This window comes from Triturus cristatus, chromosome 9, assembly GCF_964204655.1.
Source record: "Triturus cristatus chromosome 9, aTriCri1.1, whole genome shotgun sequence".
Classification (NCBI taxonomy): Eukaryota; Metazoa; Chordata; class Amphibia; order Caudata; family Salamandridae; genus Triturus; species Triturus cristatus.
In genome coordinates, this window is record NC_140592.1 from 326,464,156 (window position 1) to 326,487,530 (window position 23,375).

Below are 23,375 nucleotides of genomic sequence, written 5' to 3' on the forward strand. Positions count from 1 at the left end.
AGGCCAATGGCCAGTCCATGTCCAAATGCCAAGGAGTGAACTAAAGTGACAACTGTCACACGTTGCTTGCCTGCAGTGCTAAGGACCGGGGTCATCCCCTCGGAGGGGCATACATGGGGGCAGGCCAGGCACCGCAGGGACAGGATCAGGGCGCAGCAGAAGGAGGCAGTGAAGAGGTGATGGATGCAGGCGAGACACTTGCAACTGCAGTGGAGCTGACTGAAGTGGTGGGTGCAATCACAACTGTGGGGCACAAGTCAGATGGGGTGGGTGCCGGCACAACTCCAGTGGGCAGGTCAGATGGAGTGGATTGGGTTCCCACTGCAGTGCCCAAGTCAGGCGGGGTGGTCGTGGACTCCACTGCAGTGCCTACATCCATGGGAGCGGAATGGGGTGCAGGTGAGGTCGACAGGACAGGGGGGGTCACGGTCCCCACATCCGTGGCACTAACCATCTGACCAGGTGTGGAGGAGCAAGTGGAAGGGTGAGGGCCTTAGCATTTTGGGGATGGTGTATCTGTGGGTGGGGGAACACGGGGCAGGGAGTGGTGGGGGAACCTCTGGAGTGGTGGTGGCCTGGGGGATGGAGGACGGAGACTTTGCCTTGGAGGTGCGTGGTGGCGGGGGGGTCTTGCTCTTCTGGCTCCGGGGGGACTTGCGGGTGGGGGTCTCAGTCTGACTGCGCCTGGGGGAGGGTGTCCGGGTGTAAGGGGCACTCACCTCTGTGTGTGGGGACTTCCTCTTTCCCTTGTAATCAGGATCTGCTGGGTCGGTGGGGAAGAGGTCAAGGTCACAGAGGAAGACCTTTTCTGGAGATGGGATTGCAGGTGAGGCAAGGGAAGGGGGCTGGGAGGGAGAGGTTTCAGAGGACTGCGGAGTGGTTGTGGATGACTACGTGTGTGTCTGCAAACCAGAGCCTGTGAGTGTGGTATCAGTCCCCTGTGCTTGCTTGTGTGAATGTCTAGACCTTGGTTTGGGTGTTTGTGTGCTGCCCGTGTCTTTGGCTCTGTGAGAATGTGCAGGTGTTTGTGTGCTTGGGACAGGTAGGCTGCTGGGCATCGTGGGTGTTGCAGGGGTAGGAGGGGTTCAGGACTGTTGGAGAAGGGACACTGTTGTCGTCAGGGATGAGGCCATGGACTGATTGGTCCTCTGTAGAGCAGACATGCCAGATGAAATGCCCTCCATGAACGACACCAGTTGCGTCAACAGACTTGTGTGTGCATGGAGGACCTTCAGCATCGACGTCTGCCCTACATGGATCTGTCTAAGTACGTCCACAGACTCCTCACTCAGGGCAGCAGGGGACACAGGGGCATGGGGTGTGGTGCCTGCCACAAAGGAGACATGCTCCCGAACACGGGAGCCTACAGGGACCTCTGGGATGGGAGCCGATGGGAGGGTGGTGATGGTGTTGGTGGTGGCGATGGTGGGGACAGCCTCACTAGCTGGGGTTTGGCGGCTGCTGACACCCGTCTCCTCAAGGGAGTCATCCTCAGAGCTGCTGTGGCCCTCAGCTGGGGGTGATAGTGCTGACGACTCCTCTGTGTGGCTCCACTCGCCCTCCGTGCCACTGGGTCCCCCCAACTCCTCTCCTTCTGTCCCTGTCAGGCTCTGTGGCTCCTCCTGGTCCGTGGAGTTGTCTCCTCCTGTGGCTGTGGATGTATCTGGATAGGAATAGGAAGAAAGAGAACAACATCAGTCACCTGCACTGACTGCACACACCAGAGTGAGTACATCACATCACAGGGCAAACCGTGGCATCATCAGCTGAACACTGTTCAAAGTGCCAACACTGTTTAGAATAAGCCAATTGTCATTCTCAACATCAACCATGGCACACATATCCCTCCTTGACTTGCACCCATATGTCTGTTGCATGTTGGATGCTAATACCCCAATGTCCTGACATGTACCACCCACACATTAGTTGGACATGCAAGTGAACATGTAGGAGTATGTCATTATACACACAGCTCATCTCTTGCCACTGACTCAGTACAGGTGTCCGGATGAAGGGATGGGGAGAGACTCATTTCACATGCTTGTGATGCATGCCAGCAACACACACTATGATGTTCTCATGTCCTGATAGTCAATGCCACAATGGGGTGCATGGTGCACACTTGAACACAATGCAGGATCACTCATAGCAAATTAAATGCCATGGCACTGGCATGCCTGGAAAGTCAGTCAACACTGTCTCCTGTCACAGGGGCAGGGCATCCAGACAACAACAGTGTTGGAAACAGCCCACTCCCACTCCGCAGGGTGGTGGTGGACTCCCCGAACACACTGTGGTAGCTTGGCTCGAGTGGTCAGGAAACAGGCACAGTGCTAAGCATACAATATACCCATACAATAACCATGTGTGCATCCGTTCCAAAAACGACTCTACACCGTAAAAATTATGAAAATATCTTTCTTTATCTTTTTCTCTTAGTTGCTGATTGGAAAAATAAATAAGTCAATCACAATATACAAATTTTAAATAGTGCAGGTCAAATAAATATTGTCTGAAGATTCAATAAATAGGGATGATCATAAATACAAGGGACATAAATATAAGTGCAGGTAATACAGGCAATTAAATATTCTGAGGCAATAAATACTGTACCCATAAATATTGTACACCAACAAGTCCTGTGGACCAATAAATATAGTGAAGCAATAAATAGGTAAAAACTCAATAAATACAGTGCCCCCAATAAATAATTAAAAGTATACAGCAACACTCATGTAATCAGATCACTTTTCAATTCTTAAGGGCTGATTTGGCCCAGGCACAGCTTGTAGGGTTGTGGAAGGCTTGAGGGGGACTACTCCCTGGCTGGGTCAAGGCTGAGGCCTAAACTGAGGTAGATCAAGGGGGGAATACCAGTGCCCTGGCTTTCTCTCTCCACACAACCTCTCTAGGTTAGTCCCAGTTCACCCCTGGCACAGTCAGGTTGGTTCCAGCACCTCCCTAGCCCCTTAGAGCAGTCTCTCAGGTCTCCACAGGGCCTTAGGCGCCCTCTACTCCACTTACTGCCCTTTTTCTGATGCTCCGACGCCGCTGGAGTCGTGTCGATGCCGTGAGGCGGTTCCGGTTCGATCTCGGCGGCCTCGGCACAATGTCAGTTCTTTGACGACGCCGGTAGAAGGTTCCGGTCCGATGTCGGCGGCCTCGGTTCGATCTCGACCTCCGATTCGACGGCGTCGGGCAGTCTCTACTCGATGTCGACTTCGGGCGGCTCCGGTCCGATGGCGCTCTCGGCTTCGATGACGTCGGCCGGCCTGGCCTCGATGTCGACTTCCGGCGACTCCGGGGTGCGATCCTCACCCCCGACCTCCGGTGCTCCTCCTCTCAGGTTCCGGGCGACTCCGGAGTGCGATCCTCACTCCCGACCTCCGGTACACTTCACCTCGGTCTCCGACGACTCCGGAGGGCGGACTTCACTCCTCCGATGACGCCGCTCACTCGACCTCGGTTAACTTCCTCCTCGACCTCTGGTATTCCTCACGACCTCCGTCGGCGCCCTCTCACGACCTCAGGCGGCTCCGGGTACGACGTCTGCTTCTTCAGTCAGCGCCGCTTCTCCACCTCGGGCTCCAGGTCTCAGGCTACTCGACGCCGGACTCCAGGGAAACCAGTTTCCAGGTCAGGATCTTGCTGCTTTCTGCTTCTAAGGCCTGTTCCTGCTGTCCAGGTCCTTAGGATGAGTTTTTCTGGCTTCTTCCCACACAGGGCTACAGGCTGGGATCCATCAGTAGGGACTAGTATCAAGGGTGGGTTTATGGACCCCACTCCAGGCACAAGTTTCCACCCCTGCTGCTTCACTCCTTCCTCCTTCACTGTTGTGCTGCTCTCCCTTCACCAGTCAGGTGCCAACTGCCAGCTCCAACTGCCAACACTCTGTCTTAACCTCCCAACATTCTAAACCGCCTCCAACTGTCACAGAGTTCTGGAATCTTCTGGAATGTTCTGGAAGGTGCTGGTAGGTTCCAGTGGATGCTGGTGATGTCACAGGTGGCCACCATTTTGTGCTTCAGGCCCTCAGACAGAAGTTTCAGGGGTAGCTAAAATGGCTCCCTGAATCTGCAGCAACACTAAAAAGTCTGGTGGTTCCCAAAAAGGAAAAATTCAAACAGGGTTTGAGGCAAAAGTGGGACAAAATAAATAATGATGAGGAGGGACCACCCAAAGGGCTGACAGGTCTAACACGCGTCCCCCCCAGCTGAAAGTGGGGAGAGCTACCCAACCCCTTGGGAGTTCTCATCACTAAGGCGGAAATACCTTGAGAGACCGTCTGCATTGGCGTGGTCCACTCCAGGCCGATGTTCCACCTGAAAGTCCATCCCCTGTAGGGAAATAGACCACCTCAACAACTTGGGATTCTCCCCCTTCATTTGCATCAGCCAACGAAGGGGTCTGTGGTCGGTCTGAACCAGGAAGTGCGAGCCAAACAGGTATGGCCGCAACTTCTTCAGAGCCCATACCACTGCAAAGGCTTCACGCTCTATTGCACTCCACTTCTGTTCCCTGGGAAGTAGTCTCCGGGATAGGAAGACCACGGGTTGGTCCAGACCCTCTTCGTTGAGTTGCGATAACACTGCCCCAATGCCATGTTCTGATGCATCTGTCTGGACAATGAACTTCTTGGAAAAGTCTGGGGCCCTTAAGACCGGGGCCTCGCACATGGCTTTCTTCAATTTCTCAAAGGCTTGCTGACAAGCCTCCGTCCAGACTACCCGTCGAGGTTGTTTCTTGGACGTGAGCTCCGTGAGGGGGGCTACGATGGTACCGTACCCCTTCACGAAGCGGCGATAGTATCCCGTGAGGCCCAAAAATGCTCGGACCTCAGTCTGTGTCTTGGGGGGTTCCCAGGCCATGATGGCCTCGATCTTCGCCTGGAGGGGTTGCACCGCTCCCCTACCCACCAAGTGTCCAAGGTACACTACCGACCCCTGCCCGATCTGGCACTTGCTGGCCTTGATCGTCAATCCAGCTTGTCTCAGGGCCTGGAGAACAGCTTGCAGGTGACGCAAGTGATCCTCCCAGCTGTTACTGAAGACGGCTATGTCATCCAGATAAGCAGCAGAGAAACTCTCCATTCCGGTGAGGATCTGGTTTACCAGGCGCTGAAACGTGGCAGGTGCGTTCTTGAGCCCAAAGGGCATCACACAGAACTGGTAGTGGCCATTGGGCGTGGAGAAGGCTGACCTTTCCCTTGCTCCATCTGTCAAAGAGATCTGCCAGTACCCCGAAGTAAGGTCAAAGGTACTTAGATATTGGGCAGCTCCCAGCCGGTCAATTAATTCATCCGCCCTAGGGATCGGATGAGCATCAGTTTTTGTCACTGAATTCAGTCCCCGGTAGTCCACACAGAACCTCAGTTCTGGTTGGGCACCCGGTGGTGCAGCTTTCGGTACTAACACCACCGGACTAGACCAGGGGCTGCTAGAAGGTTCAATCACTCCTAGCTCCAGCATCTTAGTGACTTCACTATGAATGCTGGCCTTCACCTTGTCTGACATCCGGTAGATCTTGGACTTCACAGGTGGGCTGTCTCCTGTGTCCACGTCATGGACGCACAGGTGAGTCCTACCCGGGACAAGGGAGAACAACGAAGAGTACTGCCCCAGGACCTGGCGACAGTCCTCCTGCTGTTCAGGAGTTAGAGATGGGGAGAGAATCACTCCCTCCACCGACCCATCCTTCTCTTGAGACGCAAACAGATCAGGGAGAGGCTCGCTTTCAAACGTCCTCTCCTCCGTCAGTCACCATCATCAAGATGACTTCGGGCCTCTCGTGGTGGGGTTTGAGGCGGTTGGCATGCAGCACCCGCAGGGGCTGACGAGGGGTCTTCAGGTCCACCAAGTAGGTAGCCTTACCCTTCTTCTCCAACACCTCAAAGGGTCCTGACCAGCGATCCTGGAGGGCGCTAAGCTCTCCCGGTTCGATCACCCACACCTTCTGGCCAGGCTCCAACTCCACCGGGTGAGCGTTGTGGTCATACCACGCCTTCATTACTGCTTGGCTGGCTTCCAAGTTGTCAGAAGCTTGCTTCCACAACTTAGCCATTTGGCTCCGGAAGGCCAGCATGTAGCTCACCACATCCTGGGGAAGCTTTCTGGGAGTTCTTTCCCATCCGTCTCTCACCAGGTTGAGAGGTCCACGTACAGGGTGCCCATACAGAAGCTCGAAGGGGCTGAAGCCCACTCCCTTCTGTGGCACTTCCCTGTAGGAAAAAAGTAAACAGGGTAGGAGGACGTCCCATTTCCTCCGCAGGCTTTCAGGCAGACTTCTGATCATGCCTTTCAAGGTTTTGTTAAACCTCTCCACCAGACCATTGGTCTGGGGGTGGTAAGGAGTGGTGAACCGGTATGTCACTCCACACTCCTTCCACATCGCCCGCATATACGCTGACATGAAGTTGGTCCCCCTGTCGGACACAACTTCCTTGGGAAAACCCACTCGGGTAAAGATTCCCATTAGGGCCCTAGCCACAACAGGTGCTGTTATGGTCCTCAGAGGTATTGCCTCTGGGTACCGTGTGGCATGATCCACCAGAACCAGGATAAACCTGTGACCAGCTGATGTTGGCGGATCCAACGGACCCACAATGTCGATGCCCACCCTTTCAAAGGGGGTGCTAATGACAGGAAGTGGTTCCAGGGGAGCTTTCAGCTTCACCCCTGTTTTCCCACTGGCTTGGCAAGACACACATGTCCGGCAGTAGGTATCGGACGACACTTTCATCTGAGGCAAATAAAAGTGTGGGACAAGACGGGCGAAGGTCTTGTCTTGCCCCAGGTGTCCTGCCAATGGTATCTCGTGAGCCAACTCTAGAAGGAAGGCTCGATAACGTTGAGGGACTACCAAGGCTCGTGACGATCCGTGTAGGGGTGCCTTGGGTTCACTGTAGAGGAGGCCATCCTCCCAGTAAACACTGTAGTTCCCTTCAACGTTCCCTGCTGCCTGGGCTTCGGCCTGTCGCCTCAGCCCCTCAAGGGTAGGGCACTCCCTCTGGCCCTGGCAGAATTCCTCCCTGGACGGGCCTCCCTCCACGTGCCACTCGGCCGGGATGGGTAGGTCCTCCAGGTTGGTAACGTCCCCCTCCGCAGACTCCTGGTCCACCACCTCCGGTGGCCTATCCGTCCTACGGGGTGGGGACGCCGAGGCAGGCTCCTCCTGTCCTCGGTTCTTCCCTTGACTGGCAGCTGGCTGGGCCTTTGTTCCAGGCTCCAGCCGAAATGAACTCCCTCTTCGGGTAGTCGCGGACCTTGTGCTAACACAGGCCCAGTCAGGTGTACCCAGCATCTCGGTGTGAGTCCGGTATTCCACCTCCTTCCAAGCGTTGTGCTCCATGTCATTCCCCAGCAGACAATCGACTGGCACGGCAGGGCTTACGGCAACTCGAAGTGAACCTGCAACCCCCCCCATTCAAAGGGAACCTCGGCCACGGGATAGTGACCTGTTCTGCCGTCAGCCATCGCGGCTGGGTGGAGTACATCGGGAATTACCTGCTCTGGAGACACCAGTTGACTACGCACCATAGTCATACTGGCTCCTGTGTCTCTCAGAGCCTCCCCTCTTTGGCCGTTGATGGTGACCCACTGCCCATACTTTGCGGTATTTGCGGGCACCTGGATCTTAGGAACCATCTCCCGTTCTCCCAGGGACACTAAAGTGACACCCGCCCACTCCCTTCCCTTAGTTAAGGGCATCTCCTCCCCGAGCACTACACTAGCTACTCCGGGGGTCTTTCCTCCAGTGGGAGGGGGTGGTCGTTTCTGGCACTTCGGATCTCCTTTATAGTGTCCAACGCCACCGCACTCGTAGCAATGGACAACCCTTGGCTGCTGACTCTGGCCAGGATTAGGGTTTCTGGGTGGGTTAGCCTTAGAGGTGAATCCTGTCCCCTTCCCTTGGAAGTTATTTTGGGGGCCTTTGGAGAACTCCTTTTTCTTTTCCCCTCCCTCTTTCTTCTGGGGGGCGCCCTGTCCGGCCTTTTGAGTATCCCCTCCAGTCCCCCTTGTGGACACCCGGGTACTAGCCCAAATGTCCGCCTCCTCAGCAAGCTTCCGGGGACTGGTCAGCTTGCTATCCACCAGGTGTTGCCGCAGTTCAGGGAAACATTTCTCGAGCAGGTGTTCCTTCAGTACTAGGTCAAACAACCCCTCGTAGTTCCTCACTTCACTGCCCTGAATCCAACCTTCAAGTGCCTTCTTTGCATAGTCCAGGAAGTCCACCCAATTCTGTGTGCCCAGTTTGTGACTACCCCTGAACTTCTGTCTGTACTTTTCAGGTGTTAGTCCAAACTTTCTGATGAGCGCCAGTTTCATGGTGGGGTAGTGGGTCTGCTCATCCTCTTCGAGGGCCAATAAAGCATCCCTACCAGCTGGAGGCATGTACTTATACAATCCCCCTCCCCAATACTTCACTGGAACCCCATGGGCCCTCAACGAGACCTCATAGGCTGCTAGCCACTTGGCGATGTCGTCACCCGCCCCATAGCTAGCTACAATGTCCTTTGGCAGGTAAGGTTTGGGTTCCCTGGTGGACTCTTGGATTTGGCTGCCACCATTAGGAACAGGTTGTGCCCCGATTCTCAAAATCTGAAGATCTATTTCTTTGAGTCGCAATTCATGGGCCATCCTCTGCTCCTCCTTCTCCTTCTCCAGCCTTGCTAAGTCCCATGTGAGCTGTCTTTTCTCCCTCCGATCTGCTAACTCCACCTCAGATAAGCCACCGCTAGAGACAGTGCTGCCCTTCCTAGAAAGTGTCCTGGGCCCTGCCGACAGGTTCCCCACCTCAGGTTGGTACATCTCAGCCCCCTCGGGGTCAGGCTCTCCATCCCTGTCTTCCTCCTCAGCCTTGCTTTCCCTGCGTGCCTCCCCCCAAGCCCTTAAGCTGGTTTGGAGTGCACCCTTCTTTGCTCCTGGGGGACAGTACACCCCCTCCCGCTGGCAAAACTCCCTGAGTTGGGCCACAGTGTACGTTTCTAGATTTTCTAGTACAAACTCCATCTTGCCCACTCAGGTTAGAGGACAGGTTTTGTGCAGTAACAATGCAGGGGGGTACCTTTAATAATACCTCCTCCCACCACCAGAGTAAATTTGGAAAAAACAAAAACCCACAATTAGGAAGGCCGCTCTTGAGAAAACTCCCGGTGTAGGCCTATGGACTACCCACAGTTATTGTTGAGTATACGTAGGCACAGCTCTATCCCACCACTGAACACCAATTTATGTTGGAAACAGCCCACTCCCACTCCGCAGGGTGGTGGTGGACTCCCCGAACACACTGTGGTAGCTTGGCTCGAGTGGTCAGGAAACAGGCACAGTGCTAAGCATACAATATACCCATACAATAACCATGTGTGCATCCGTTCCAAAAACGACTCTACACCGTAAAAATTATGAAAATATCTTTCTTTATCTTTTTCTCTTAGTTGCTGATTGGAAAAATAAATAAGTCAATCACAATATACAAATTTTAAATAGTGCAGGTCAAATAAATATTGTCTGAAGATTCAATAAATAGGGATGATCATAAATACAAGGGACATAAATATAAGTGCAGGTAATACAGGCAATTAAATATTCTGAGGCAATAAATACTGTACCCATAAATATTGTACACCAACAAGTCCTGTGGACCAATAAATATAGTGAAGCAATAAATAGGTAAAAACTCAATAAATACAGTGCCCCCAATAAATAATTAAAAGTATACAGCAACACTCATGTAATCAGATCACTTTTCAATTCTTAAGGGCTGATTTGGCCCAGGCACAGCTTGTAGGGTTGTGGAAGGCTTGAGGGGGACTACTCCCTGGCTGGGTCAAGGCTGAGGCCTAAACTGAGGTAGATCAAGGGGGGAATACCAGTGCCCTGGCTTTCTCTCTCCACACAACCTCTCTAGGTTAGTCCCAGTTCACCCCTGGCACAGTCAGGTTGGTTCCAGCACCTCCCTAGCCCCTTAGAGCAGTCTCTCAGGTCTCCACAGGGCCTTAGGCGCCCTCTACTCCACTTACTGCCCTTTTTCTGATGCTCCGACGCCGCTGGAGTCGTGTCGATGCCGTGAGGCGGTTCCGGTTCGATCTCGGCGGCCTCGGCACAATGTCAGTTCTTTGACGACGCCGGTAGGCGGTTCCGGTCCGATGTCGGCGGCCTCGGTTCGATCTCGACCTCCGATTCGACGGCGTCGGGCAGTCTCTACTCGATGTCGACTTCGGGCGGCTCCGGTCCGATGGCGCTCTCGGCTTCGATGACGTCGGCCGGCCTGGCCTCGATGTCGACTTCCGGCGACTCCGGGGTGCGATCCTCACCCCCGACCTCCGGTGCTCCTCCTCTCAGGTTCCGGGCGACTCCGGAGTGCGATCCTCACTCCCGACCTCCGGTACACTTCACCTCGGTCTCCGACGACTCCGGAGGGCGGACTTCACTCCTCCGATGACGCCGCTCACTCGACCTCGGTTAACTTCCTCCTCGACCTCTGGTATTCCTCACGACCTCCGTCGGCGCCCTCTCACGACCTCAGGCGGCTCCGGGTACGACGTCTGCTTCTTCAGTCAGCGCCGCTTCTCCACCTCGGGCTCCAGGTCTCAGGCTACTCGACGCCGGACTCCAGGGAAACCAGTTTCCAGGTCAGGATCTTGCTGCTTTCTGCTTCTAAGGCCTGTTCCTGCTGTCCAGGTCCTTAGGATGAGTTTTTCTGGCTTCTTCCCACACAGGGCTACAGGCTGGGATCCATCAGTAGGGACTAGTATCAAGGGTGGGTTTATGGACCCCACTCCAGGCACAAGTTTCCACCCCTGCTGCTTCACTCCTTCCTCCTTCACTGTTGTGCTGCTCTCCCTTCACCAGTCAGGTGCCAACTGCCAGCTCCAACTGCCAACACTCTGTCTTAACCTCCCAACATTCTAAACCGCCTCCAACTGTCACAGAGTTCTGGAATCTTCTGGAATGTTCTGGAAGGTGCTGGTAGGTTCCAGTGGATGCTGGTGATGTCACAGGTGGCCACCATTTTGTGCTTCAGGCCCTCAGACAGAAGTTTCAGGGGTAGCTAAAATGGCTCCCTGAATCTGCAGCAACACTAAAAAGTCTGGTGGTTCCCAAAAAGGAAAAATTCAAACAGGGTTTGAGGCAAAAGTGGGACAAAATAAATAATGATGAGGAGGGACCACCCAAAGGGCTGACAGGTCTAACAAACAGTATGCACTGTGTCACAATCATAGCTCAGGGGTAAAGCAAATTCTGCAGCTGACAAGTGCACTTGCCCATCCCCTGCAAACAACATATCCAGGACCCAGGAGACCCCATATCATGCAAATCAGACATATGAGTCTCTGCAAACACAACTCCATGTACATTAGCACATCACAGTCTGCCGTGCATGTAACCCAGCTGCCTGAAGTACACAGTTGCATACACCATTGTGCGCTGTCAGATGACCACACACCTATATGTCACACAGGTCTTGTCTCTCACAGTCACATCTCAGATGTCCTCCTGACCCTCAAAATCATGGACACCCAGTTGTACGTAACAGGAAGCCCCACCATAATGACACAGAGGCAGACACCTGAAGGCAAAGGTCACAAAGCACAACCTGTAAGTTGATACACAGGAGTGGGATTACAGAGTGTTTCTAAATGCTCTTGAGGAGGCATGACTGCCCAGGTCTACGTGAAACAGTGTTTGGCCCTGGACAGTAGTCAGGTGGCTAAGTGTGACATACTTGATATACATACTCCTGAGGCCCCCAAATTGGAGTCCCCTGGTGCATGGGTTTGTTTGAAATACCCCAGCCACATGTGGCGAGTCAGACCAGAAATTGGAACACATATCAAGGGCACACATAGATCACATGTCAGATAACAGGCATTGGGCAAACAATTGAACCACCCATGAAACATACAACAGAGTCACAGGAACAGATGCTGTCCGGTAGCTGAAGCATAGCTGACTGCAGGGACACAGTGCCCTAGTGACACTAGCAACAGACTGTAGGGGCCACACCTGTGGAACAGATGAGGAGGGTGCATCATACAATTGAGGGACCTGAGTATTGGACTACAAGACCTACGTAATGTGGAAGTGTGACCAGGCCAAAAGACTGCAATTAGCATGTCAGACATAGTACACAGATTAGGCATGGACTTACCCCCTTCTTGCTGCTGTCTGGCCTTCAGCTGCCTATCCAGGTCCGAGAAGACCACCGCCAGGATCCGGAGTATGTGGGGGGTCAGGGTCCGGTCTCCGCCCCTCCTGCGTGGAGGTGACAGCTTCAGCTGGACTCTAGCTATCCTCTGGGTCTAGCCCTGAAGGTCCTGCCACCTCTTCTGGCAGTTGCGGATCCGGCGCTTGTAGACCCCCACCGAACGAACTGCCCGGGCGATGGTCAGCCATATCTCCTGCTTCTGGTGGGCATCAACCTGTGAGGATGACAAAGTTAAAAGTACATTAACACACATGCCCCATATTTGTGCTGCACACATTTAGATATACATGTCATCATCACAAAGGGAAATGAGTTACACAGGTAATGCAACCATGGGGAAGGACAAATCACCTGCATGTCTGACATGTTAACAATGCCTGGGAAGTTTAAGCTTGCAATAATGCACTTTAGCAGCAGAACACCTGTTCATTACATGTACCTACACACTTTGGGTGATGAAAGTAGTCAGTGAAAATGCTTGCCACTGGTGTACACACTGCTAGTACTGCTAGTCAGACAACATGCACAATTAGGAAGGCAGTGGACTGCATACTCACCTGCTCCCCTGGTTACCCATACAGCTTGCTGTACTGTGGAAGGAGCCCGTCCAGCAGGGCCTGGTTTTCCTCCTCAGTGTAGGCTGGGGCCCTCTCTAGAGTATGTGCCATATCAGGAGCCAGAGGATGCAGAGACAGCAGCAGTGGTAGCAGGGATATGGTCCAGGAGCATGTAGTGCAGGCAAGTGAGCTCCCTGGGGGGCAGCCAGCCTTATATCTGTGCTGCAGAGGCAGAATCTGTGCCATGTGTCCCAAGTGATAGGTCCAACACATTGCATTCTATGAATCTGGCCAATCCATGGAAATGTATGACTCGTACACGCCTTCTGCATCGTTCAAATCTTCACCTTCATGAAACACTAGTATTTGCAACATTGTTGTAGGCATCCAACTGAATTTCCAGCGCGCAACTCATACAAGTTTTGAATCTACATCCGTCTCCATGACAGTCCAGAGCCAATGGGTGCGTCCGGCTCGGTCAACTGACTGTACATCGCGTATTTTGAAAATACACATGCACCCGTCTCCATACGATTCAATGGCCAAGGCGTACGCCTGTCTTGGACCATGCCTGCCCGATGCGTATGCATCATAGTCACCCATGTCGGACCTCATTGCAGTCAATGGCAAAGCGTACGCATGGCTCGGTCATGAACCGTGCAATGCGTACGCATTGTCACCCGCGTCGGACCTCATTGCAGTCAATGGCAACGCGTACGCACGGCCCGGTCATGAACCGTGCAATGCGTACGCATTGTCACCCACGTCGAACCTCATTGCAGTCAATAGCAAAGCGTACGCACGGCTCGGTCAGGAACCGTGCAATGCGTATGCATTGTCACCCGTGTCGGACCTCATTGCAGTCAATGGCAAAGCGTACGCACGGCTCGGTCATGAACCGTGCAATACGCATTGTCACCCGTGTCGGACCTCATTGCAGTCAATGGCAAAGCGTATGCACGGCTCGGTCATGAACCGTGCAATGCGTACGCATTGTCCCCCACGTCGGACCTCACCGGTGTGACTATTCGACAGAGGATTGAACACACAATTACTTGCCAGGGACACCTGTGCACACCTACCACACTACAGCATTGGCCACACAGTGTCCCATGGCATGTAAGGCTGCATTCCCTGTGTGTTGGGGGGGCCACATTTGGTTTGTTGGGTGGCACTTTTGTTCAGCCACTCCCAGGCTGTGCACGTGTACATGGGGGCAGAATCCTTTGTGTGTCATGCACATTACCACTGTGATGTGCAAATGTACAGTAATGGGCATGAGTCACGGACACACTTTCATGTGGGATATGTTTAGGACATGTCACATACACCCTGAGTCCTGGGGGTGATGGCATGTACGTCACAGTGATACCTGTAGCCACAATTCTGATGTGCACCCACAGTCTGTGTGCATGTTGTGTCTCAGATGTGTCTGATCTAATGTGCCCAATGGGAGACAGTCTCCACATCCATGTGGTATATGCATCTACCTTGATGGTGTGTGTGTGTGTGTGTCTAAGAGACGTACATGTAGAGCCTGCAGGGACAACAGTGGCCACTGCCTGTGGGACTCACGCTTGCCTTGTGGTGTGTACGTGATACACCATGTCCATGGCAGTGCCGATGTGGCAATACAGGGACCCTGGGTATCTGCTTGGCAAAGATCTGTGATGCCTGGGAGACATCAGGGCCTCACTAGTCACTGTGGTGTGTGTTTGTAACGTCACAGCAGGACATAGGTCGGGTGACACAGCCAGATGATTGGCCATTGCACTACATGGGACTCATGTGGACATGTAGAATTTATTTGTGTGGTGATGGTCATGTAGGTGACCTATGTGTCCATGCCCAACAGCACACACCTCAGTACATTGTGTAATGTCATGATCTAGCATGTGATATTGAACCTGGTCATGGCCACATGGGTGGATGAACCAACAATCTTCCTTTGTCCATCTCTGTTCTGCAGGGCACCAGCTGTCCATCGACCGTTCCAGGACCTTGCAACCACGCAGGAACGCGACTTCATCCGACGGTACCGCTTCACCAAGCCATTGATTAAGGAGTTGGCGGAGCAGTTGGCGCCGCATCTGCTACCTGGCCAGACATACCCTACAGCACTGACCCCAGAGGTGAAGGTGATGGCAGCCCTGCACTTCTTTGCTACTGGTACCTTCCAGTACACTGTGGCTACAGCAGGTGGTATGTTGCAAACAATATTTAGTTGTGTGCTACGCGATGTCTTGGAGGGGATGTTGCATTTCCTTGACCTGTACATCAAGTTCCCTATCCCAGCTGAACTCCCTGAAATAAAGGATGCCTCTTATACACTGGGGAGGATGCCGAACGTCATCGGATCTATTGATGGGACACATGTGGCCCTGATACCACCACAGGCACATGAGCAGGCATATTGTAACAGGAAACATTTCCACTCGATCAAAGGTCTGGTGGAATGTCTTGCAGACATATGTATCACACGTGTGTGCACGGTTCCCTGGTTCTACGCACAATGCCTACATAATGAGGAGTAGTCGCATTGCAACGCTGATGTCACAGATGCCAGCTCAGCATGCCTGGCTTGTCGGTGTGTACTGACTGTTTATCATTGTGTGTGTTTGTCAATGTTCTATTCCGCACTCCTACAAAACTCAGCTACTTGGTCATTTTTGTGTGTGTAGGTGACTCCGGATACCCCAACATGCCGTGGTTGCTGACACCCCTCAGGAACCCTGTGACACCAGCCAAGATGCGCTACAATGAGGCACATGGTCGGAGCAAGAGGGTGATTGAGCGGACATTCGGCCTCCTGAAAGGCCGCTTTCGCTGCCTGGACAAGATCGGAGGGGCCTCCCATATGAACCTGCAAAGGTGTGCAAAATAATCCTTGTATGCTGCATGCTACACAACATGGCAGTGCGGAAGAAGGTGCCTCTCATCCAAGATGACGATGACGATGACCAACCTCTGGCACCTGTGGAGGATCCCGGCCTGGGCCAAGATGCCAGTGATGACGATGATGAGGGTGACGTCCGCTCACAGCTCATCAACAACTGCTTCACCTGAATGTGAGTTTTCAGTATTGTTATGTCAATGTATGGAGTTAGCCTGGAATGTGATGTGGCTGCTCTGTTGCTGTCTGAGTGTGTCTGTGTGCCACTTGACTGGATGCGTGCAGTGATGTGTCCATTCAGGTGGTGTGTACTCCACAATAGGGTAGTACTGCTAACTTGTTTTTGTGTAGGTTTATTGTGACATGTTTTGTGCATGTGTATTGCATTTCATTCCTGTTTTGCTGTGCTTTTGACTGTGTCTTGTGTCTGTCCTTCACAGGGTAGTTTGCCTGTTGTTTGTTCAACACTGATCCACAACACCCAGAATCCGACACCAGTGTGGGAGTAGTCATTTGACATCAAGCAATGTGCCACACACCCCTGGACTAAAATTCTCAGACACTCTGTGACCGTGTGTCCACCATAACGTATAATTGCCTTGCAACTATTTTTGAATAAACATGTTGCTGATGTGTAATGAACCTGTGCTATGCTTTGTTAGGTGCGTTGTCTGTCTTCCCACATCTGAGTGACATTTGCTTACCTTACCTGTGGACTTGTTAACACTGACTGTGGATAGGTGTTGTGGTTGTGCATACCTATGTGTTTCAGGTCAATATCATTGTGTGTGATGAGTAACATGGCCATGGTGAGTATGTGTTGTGGTGCCATAGTGGTGTGTCTCCCTCACATGTGTCACATCACCATGACTCACCTAACATTGGTCACATTGTTGCAGTATTTGGCATGCACTGTGTTGTGTAGCAGATCGGCATCTCCATGACACCTGACAATTTGGAATCACAACAGAGGCAAGTATGGTGTACTGGTGAGTTTATTTTCGAACATGTGTGAGGAAAGTGCACAGGATGGTGGGTGCTGTACATTGGTTTTGGAATCCAAAGTTTACATTAGATTTGGAAGTGCTGGTAGATGAAATGTCCAGAATTAAGTCCACAGTCATCTGCTACATTGGCCCAACATGAACCCTCCATGTCATGTGGGCGAGTTGTGTGTGACTGAACAAGGTGAACGGGTTGCGCACAAAGAACATTGTCCAGAACAGGTTTAGAGGCCCTGGGGGATGTGCTGGGACATCTGCCTCTCACACGTCATCAGGTGCAGGCCTTTGCGGTGCAGGGGACTCTCCGCCAGAGTCCTCCTCCCTCCCTGTGGCGCTGGCAGATGATGTTGCAACAGATGTTGTGGCCACACAGGGAGGTGTGGACAGGTTTGTGTTGATCTGGCGGAGGCATTGGAGTATGTCCCGATGCACCACAGTAAGGGCATCCCACTTGGCCTCCATGCGGGCATGGTGGGCAGCCTGCTCCTGTTGCATGTCCTTGAGGATCCCCACTACCTGGCCAAATCCTCTGGTGCTATCCTGGTACGCATCTATGATGCGTGCCAGTTGGGGGTCATCATGCAGTCCAGTCCCCTCTGCAAGGCGCGCCCTCTGCCTCCCACCCCTCCCAGCACCCCTATCCACACAGGCAGGACCAGCGGCGGAACGCACAGGTGACACTGGGACCCCTTGGGTGGTGTTGCTGGTGGTGTTTGCTGTAGCTTCCAGGGGGGTCCTGTGTCCCTGTGCTGTGGGTGTTCAGTGGCCTTGGTCTGTCTGTGTTTACGGGGGTGCCCTGTCAGTGTCCAGATGCTGGAGGCATGGGTACAGGGGGTGCAGATGTTGATGCTGCTGGTGCTACATGATGACTCACACCGGAGGGGCCAGGTTGGTCGTCATCATCCGAAGAGGACAGAGACAGAGTCAAACCAGAGAGCTCAGTGTCCACCAGAGTCTGGGCCTGGGAATCCTCTTCATTTGGTGCTGGGTCCCCAGCACCACCTGTGTTTGGAAGAGACACACAATGTGAGTTATGTTTCTACAGGCATTAATGGTTCACAAACATGACCTTTTCTAATGTACGAACAGATGCCTGCCTGTACACTGCTTTTTTCCAGCTTGTCACTGACAGAGTTTGATATTGTTGTTGCCCATTTCCCAGCAGGGCTTTGTGCTCCTCACAACAGAGCCCAGTGTCAGACATCTTGTCAGTCCCTTCCCACTCCCTGTGAGGCGAGCATGGTTCAGTGTATTCTTGCTGGGCCATGTGGGTGGGTATAGATTGTCTGTGACTGCGACTCCCATCATGCTCTTGGCTAGACCCCCCTTCCCAGCATGCCCATACTTCCTCCCTCTTGACTCTGCTTCCCTGTGAGGGGGTGTAATAGCAATGGCAAGATGTCTGACTGTGAAGTCCTGGTGTTTGTTGTTGCCCATTTCCCAGCAGGGCCTTGTGTTCCACACAACAGAGCCCAGTGTCAGACATCTTGCCAGTCCCTTTCCACTCCCTGTGAGGCGAGCATGGTTCAGTGTATGCTTGCTGGGCCATGTGGGTGGGTGTAGATTGTCTGTGACTGCGACTCCCATCATACTCTTGGCTACACCCCCCATCCCAGCATGCCTATACTTCCTCCCTCTTGACTCTGCTTCCCTGTGAGGGGGAGTGACAGCAATGGCAAGATGGCTGACTGTGAAGTCCTGGTGTTTGTTGGTGCCCATTTCCCAGCAGGGCCTTGTGCTCCCCACAACAGTACCCAGTGTCAGACATCTTGTCAGTCCCTTCCCACTCCCTGTGAGGTGAGCATGGTTCAGTGTATGCTTGCTGGGCCATGTCCCTCTTGACTCTGCTTCCCTGTGAGGGGGTGTGACGGCAATGGCAAGATGGCTGACTGTGAAATCCTGGTGTTTGTTTTGCTACAAGGCCAAAGAGAGCCCCTGTGCTTCACATAGCAGCATCCAGTACAGGGTATCTTTTGATGATATTTCACAGAGGTGTCGGTCAATGCATTCTACCCGGTGAGTTGTGAGGAGTTTGTGTTGAAGGGGGGGTGTCGTCTCCACATGCTGGTAAGTATGGTCAGAGCTGTCAGTCCTCCTTCCCACCCGGCCAGACATCCCATCATGAAACGTGCTTCCATTGTAGGGCGTGCAAGTTGTCTTTCAGGATGTCAGTCAGTGGTGTCCTGCTTCTGATTTACGCACATGCCCTACCAGGGCCTTGTGCTCCCCACAGCAGGACCCAGTGTCAGCCATCTTGTCAGTCATTTTCCACTCCCTGTGATGTGGGCATGTTTCAGAGAGGTCTTGATGGGCCAATCAGGAGGGGGAGCAGTATCTGTGACCACAGACCCCATCATGCTTTTGGATACACTCACTTCACCTGCATCCCCACTATTCCTTCCTGTCAGTCAGCTGCACTGTGAGGTAGTGTGTTTGTGGTGGCAAACTGTCTGGCAGTGTCGATTTAGCTTTGTGACACTACCTTGCTCTATTTGTTTGTAGGTTGGTGCATGTCATGACACAGTTCCAAGTCACTATGAGATGGCAGGTATTGTGTTTGTCTGACTGGCAAACACATCTTGGGATGATTATCTATTGGTTACTGTAGCTTTGCTTGCGGTGCATGGTTTCACTGTCCCCTTGCCACACAATCTTGGGTATGTTGTTTGTGTACTCACCAGGCTCTGGTATGTCTGTTAGCCTATGGACGCTCTCTGGTGGTAGGATGTCCCGCACCTTCTCCTCCCAGGTCCTGAAGTAGACTGGTTTGGCAGGAGGGCCACCGCCGGTGCACTGACTCAGGGCGTGATCTTTTTCGAAGAGTTTCTTGACCCTCCTGCGCACGTCATACCACCTGTTCTGGATATCGTCCTTTGTGCGCCTTGCTGGTGCTTGAGCGTTCACCTTGTCCTCAATCCTCGCCCACATCTTTGTTTTCTGTGACATGGGGGTCCTTTGGACCAATGTACCAAACAAATGTAGCTCTACTCTGATGATCTCGTCTACCAGCACTTCTAACTCACTATCTGTGAACTTTGGATTCTTCTTTGGGGCATGGTGATGGGTGGTGGTGGTGAGGGATGTGTGTGTGAGGGTGCAAGTGAGGGTGGGTTGGTGTTGGTTTTGCTGCCTGTATGTGTGTGCTTTTGGATGAGGTGCTGATGGTGTGTGAGCTGTGTGATGGGTGAGTTGTGAGTGTGTCTGTGGTTGCTGTGTAATGGTGTTTGCTGCTGGCTGTGTCTCCTGTTTGCAAGGGATCATGGTAGTGATTGTAGTCCTTTATATAGTTGGAGTTGTGGGTGTGTCTTTGTCCCAGGTTTTTTTGTATTTGATATTTGACAGAAACGGACACTGATGTTGGCTAGTGCGGGCTTCTCCGCCTCTTTCACGCTGCCTATCTTCTATGTTTCATACGCGTCGGTCGCGGAGATCTCTATTTCTTGTGGGCCCGGTTTCCTGTGCGTGTCGGTCGTGCGGCTTGTTCTCCGTGCGAGTCGGTCTGGGTTTACACGCATTGCATCGTACTGCGCGGATCGGACATCGCGGGTACGGGTCGGTCGGGTTCATTTCGGGTTCGTATCGATCGGTGAAAATCGTGTCGGTTTTCCGGCCGGTTCACTATTTTCCTTACGGCTCGGTTGTGCGGCTTGTATTCCGGACGTGTCGGTTGTAATTCACACGCGTTGCATCATACTGCACGGGTCGTATTGGCGCTGGTCCGTGTCGGTCGGTATCCTGTCCGGGTCCGTGTCGGTCAGTACGATTTGCGACCAGAATCAGAATCGGCCCGTAATGTCATAATGATTGGTTGTAGAGTTTGATGATCCAATTTCTGAATAAATTGCAAAAACACACTTATCTTTTTTATCTGGAACACTGAAATCCACCTAAAAAAGCCAAAGATAGTCACATCCAGATATTTGTACTCTGAGAAAGTCTAAATTAATTCAGTAATCTTGCTTTTAGCTGAATTCACTGAATGATAATGAGCATTACAATAAATATCCACCCTATCAAGTAATCTCTGTAGTGCAACTGGGGTGTGGTTTAACAATCTGGGTAGAAAAATGCAGGAACAAACAGTCCACCAATTTTAGAGGAGGCAATATTTGAATCTCCTACAATTCTCTTTAAATCACTAATGCACATATTACATAGTAGAGTAGATATGACACACCCCTGTTTTACTACCGCATACATTGCACATTTCCTGGCAAACCCCTTACTTACCATGTTCCAAGAGGATGACAGCCTAAGGGCATCATTAGGTGACGTAAAAAGGGACAACCCGCCATAAGTGCGGCGGTCTCGTGGGGATGATTAGGATGCGCTCGCCATACTGGCGGGCGCATCCTGCATTTTTAACATTGCGGCGGGTGGTGCTTTCAGCATCACCAGCCGCAATGCCAGATATGCAATTTGTGCATTTGCATGCACAATGTGGCAGGCACCGCGTGGTGCCTGCTGCATTGTGCCTGCAAATGCAGGGGGGTACCATAGGTACCCCCAATTGCACCCCTCACCCCCCCCAACTTCATGGGGGCCGCAACGGGCCCCCAAATGTGATTCCTGTATGCCTTTCTGCTGCCATGGAAAGGCTGCTCCCCGCCTGCATACAAATATGGATGGCGGTGTCTAGCAGACACCACTACCATATTAACCCCTTGTGTGCCACACCCTTTCCCCGCCCTGTGCCGGGCGTTGCATTAGCGGGCGGGGTTCATGGCGAGCTGGACTCGTCATGGGCACAGCGCAACCGCGGCCCATGACATGTCCAGCTCGTCATGGGCACAGAAGGGGTTAAACCCTTTTCCGCCCGGTCGACTCATCTACCGGGAGGTAAAGCTGTGGTACCCCGCCATACTGATATGACGGGGGAAATGGGAGGCGGGCGGGGGATTATGTCGGGCGGATCGCCACCGCCATGCTGGCGGTGGCGATCCACCCGACATACTAATGGACCCCAAAGTATCTTCATATGCTAAAGATACATCTTGAATCAGAATTTTACATTACGATGGCCATGAGATCAGTTGTGCTTCTCAAGAGAGTTTCAGTTGTCACTGACAATCAGTATCTCTATAACTTGGTTTGATGGGACAGTATCTATCCACTAGAATAGGAGGATACACTTTGGGTGTGCAACCTTGCCTTCAGTGTCTTCAGTACTGCTTGAGAAATTTTGGAAAACATGGAGGCCATTCAATGGACGTACAGATTTTTTTGCACAATGAGGGAAAACATGCCATCAGAAAGATTCAAATTAGCACAATGGCATGGCATTCTTAACTTCATCTCTGCAGTTATTGACCAGATAAAGGTAATGAAAAGACTGGGTAAAGAGGTATGGAAATAATGTATGAGATTACATAGCATTCTGTCTTTTACCGAGCTGTTGATTATGACTCAAATTAGACCTCAAACATCTTTCATTGAGCCACATTGAGCCACAAGAGCTTTCATTGTGCCAGAAAGGAAATTGCATATAAGACACCATGTAAATAATTGTAATTCTGAAGTTATAGGGAATATTGATAGAAGGGCAGAATTTCCTCTAACAGTGTTAAGAGTCACTCTTCAGTTTCACAAAGAGAGACTTCTGGCATATGCCCTGAATCTTTAAAGTTATTAGAGTATCTTGCCCCTATAACTATGCCTATTTGTCTGGTTGAGGTTCACAAGATAAATGCTAACAAAGCAGAAACAAATGTATCCGTTATTAAGTAATGGGTTTATTAGATTAGTGACTGTAAACCAATAATTAGACAAAATATTTGGGGATGCTAGATGTGTTCTATTGAAACTCCACGTAATTTTGATACCTGATAAAGGTGCTCTTTTTCTAAGCAGAAATTGGATAAATTACAGATAGATTCATGATTTATTGTAGAAAGTCTCTTGGCATACGAAGCAATATGAATACTAAAAGTTGCTACTCAAATGTATGTGAGAAGTGTTATGTGTTAATGAAGATCTCTGTTCTGTATCTGAATTTAAGACAGTATAATATTTACATTAATGCCCGTTTGCTGCTATTATTTGCACCTAATTTATATCCATGTGTAAATGAATGAAGAAGTAAGTGTTCAAACAGTTCTTGTGCCCATTTTGTTTCTGCTGTTACTGTTTCAGCACAGTTTTGCATGGACAGTTGCCAGTAACTAGTACACTTTGTTTATGTCAGAAAATAATCTGACACTGGTATTCTGGTACCACAGCTGCCAGGGTGAATAAAGTTGGTAAGGATGATAAAGGATTAGAAGAAGGGTTGTCATAATCAAAGTGGGCATTTAGAGGTGAGAAAGAAAAAGTTGGTGAAATTACCAGGGCATTTGGCAAGTATAATATATATTAGCTATTGCTTGGCTTTTAAATAATTTTTCTTTTCAACCACTGTTCACTTCATACGGATTTTCACTGTTCGTGGGTATCCAATGTATGTTTTTTCTTCAAAGGCTTAAAGGGGTGGGTGTGTTGGAATGTACTTCTTATATTGGAGAGTGATATCATCCAAAGGGTGATTCTGTGAAATAACAGATTGCTTTTAGTATGGTCTGGAGAAGAACTATGATTCATAAAGCTGAGCAATTAGCCCTGTGTGTGAGAGTGACAAACAGAAATCAAGACTTGGTGTAAGCAGCTGCACACTTCCAGGATTGGGAGCACAGCCTGGTCAGCATGGCATAGTATGATAACAGAAAGCAGGCAGAGAAG

The 23,375-nt window shown here is 51.6% G+C and overlaps 1 protein-coding gene across 2 annotated transcripts in view; it reads right to left on the bottom strand.

Moving 5' to 3' along the window:
• Window positions 1–23,375, bottom strand: part of CDHR4 (cadherin related family member 4) — a 392,851-nt gene that overhangs the window by 195,255 nt on the left and 174,221 nt on the right. The window lies entirely within an intron of this gene.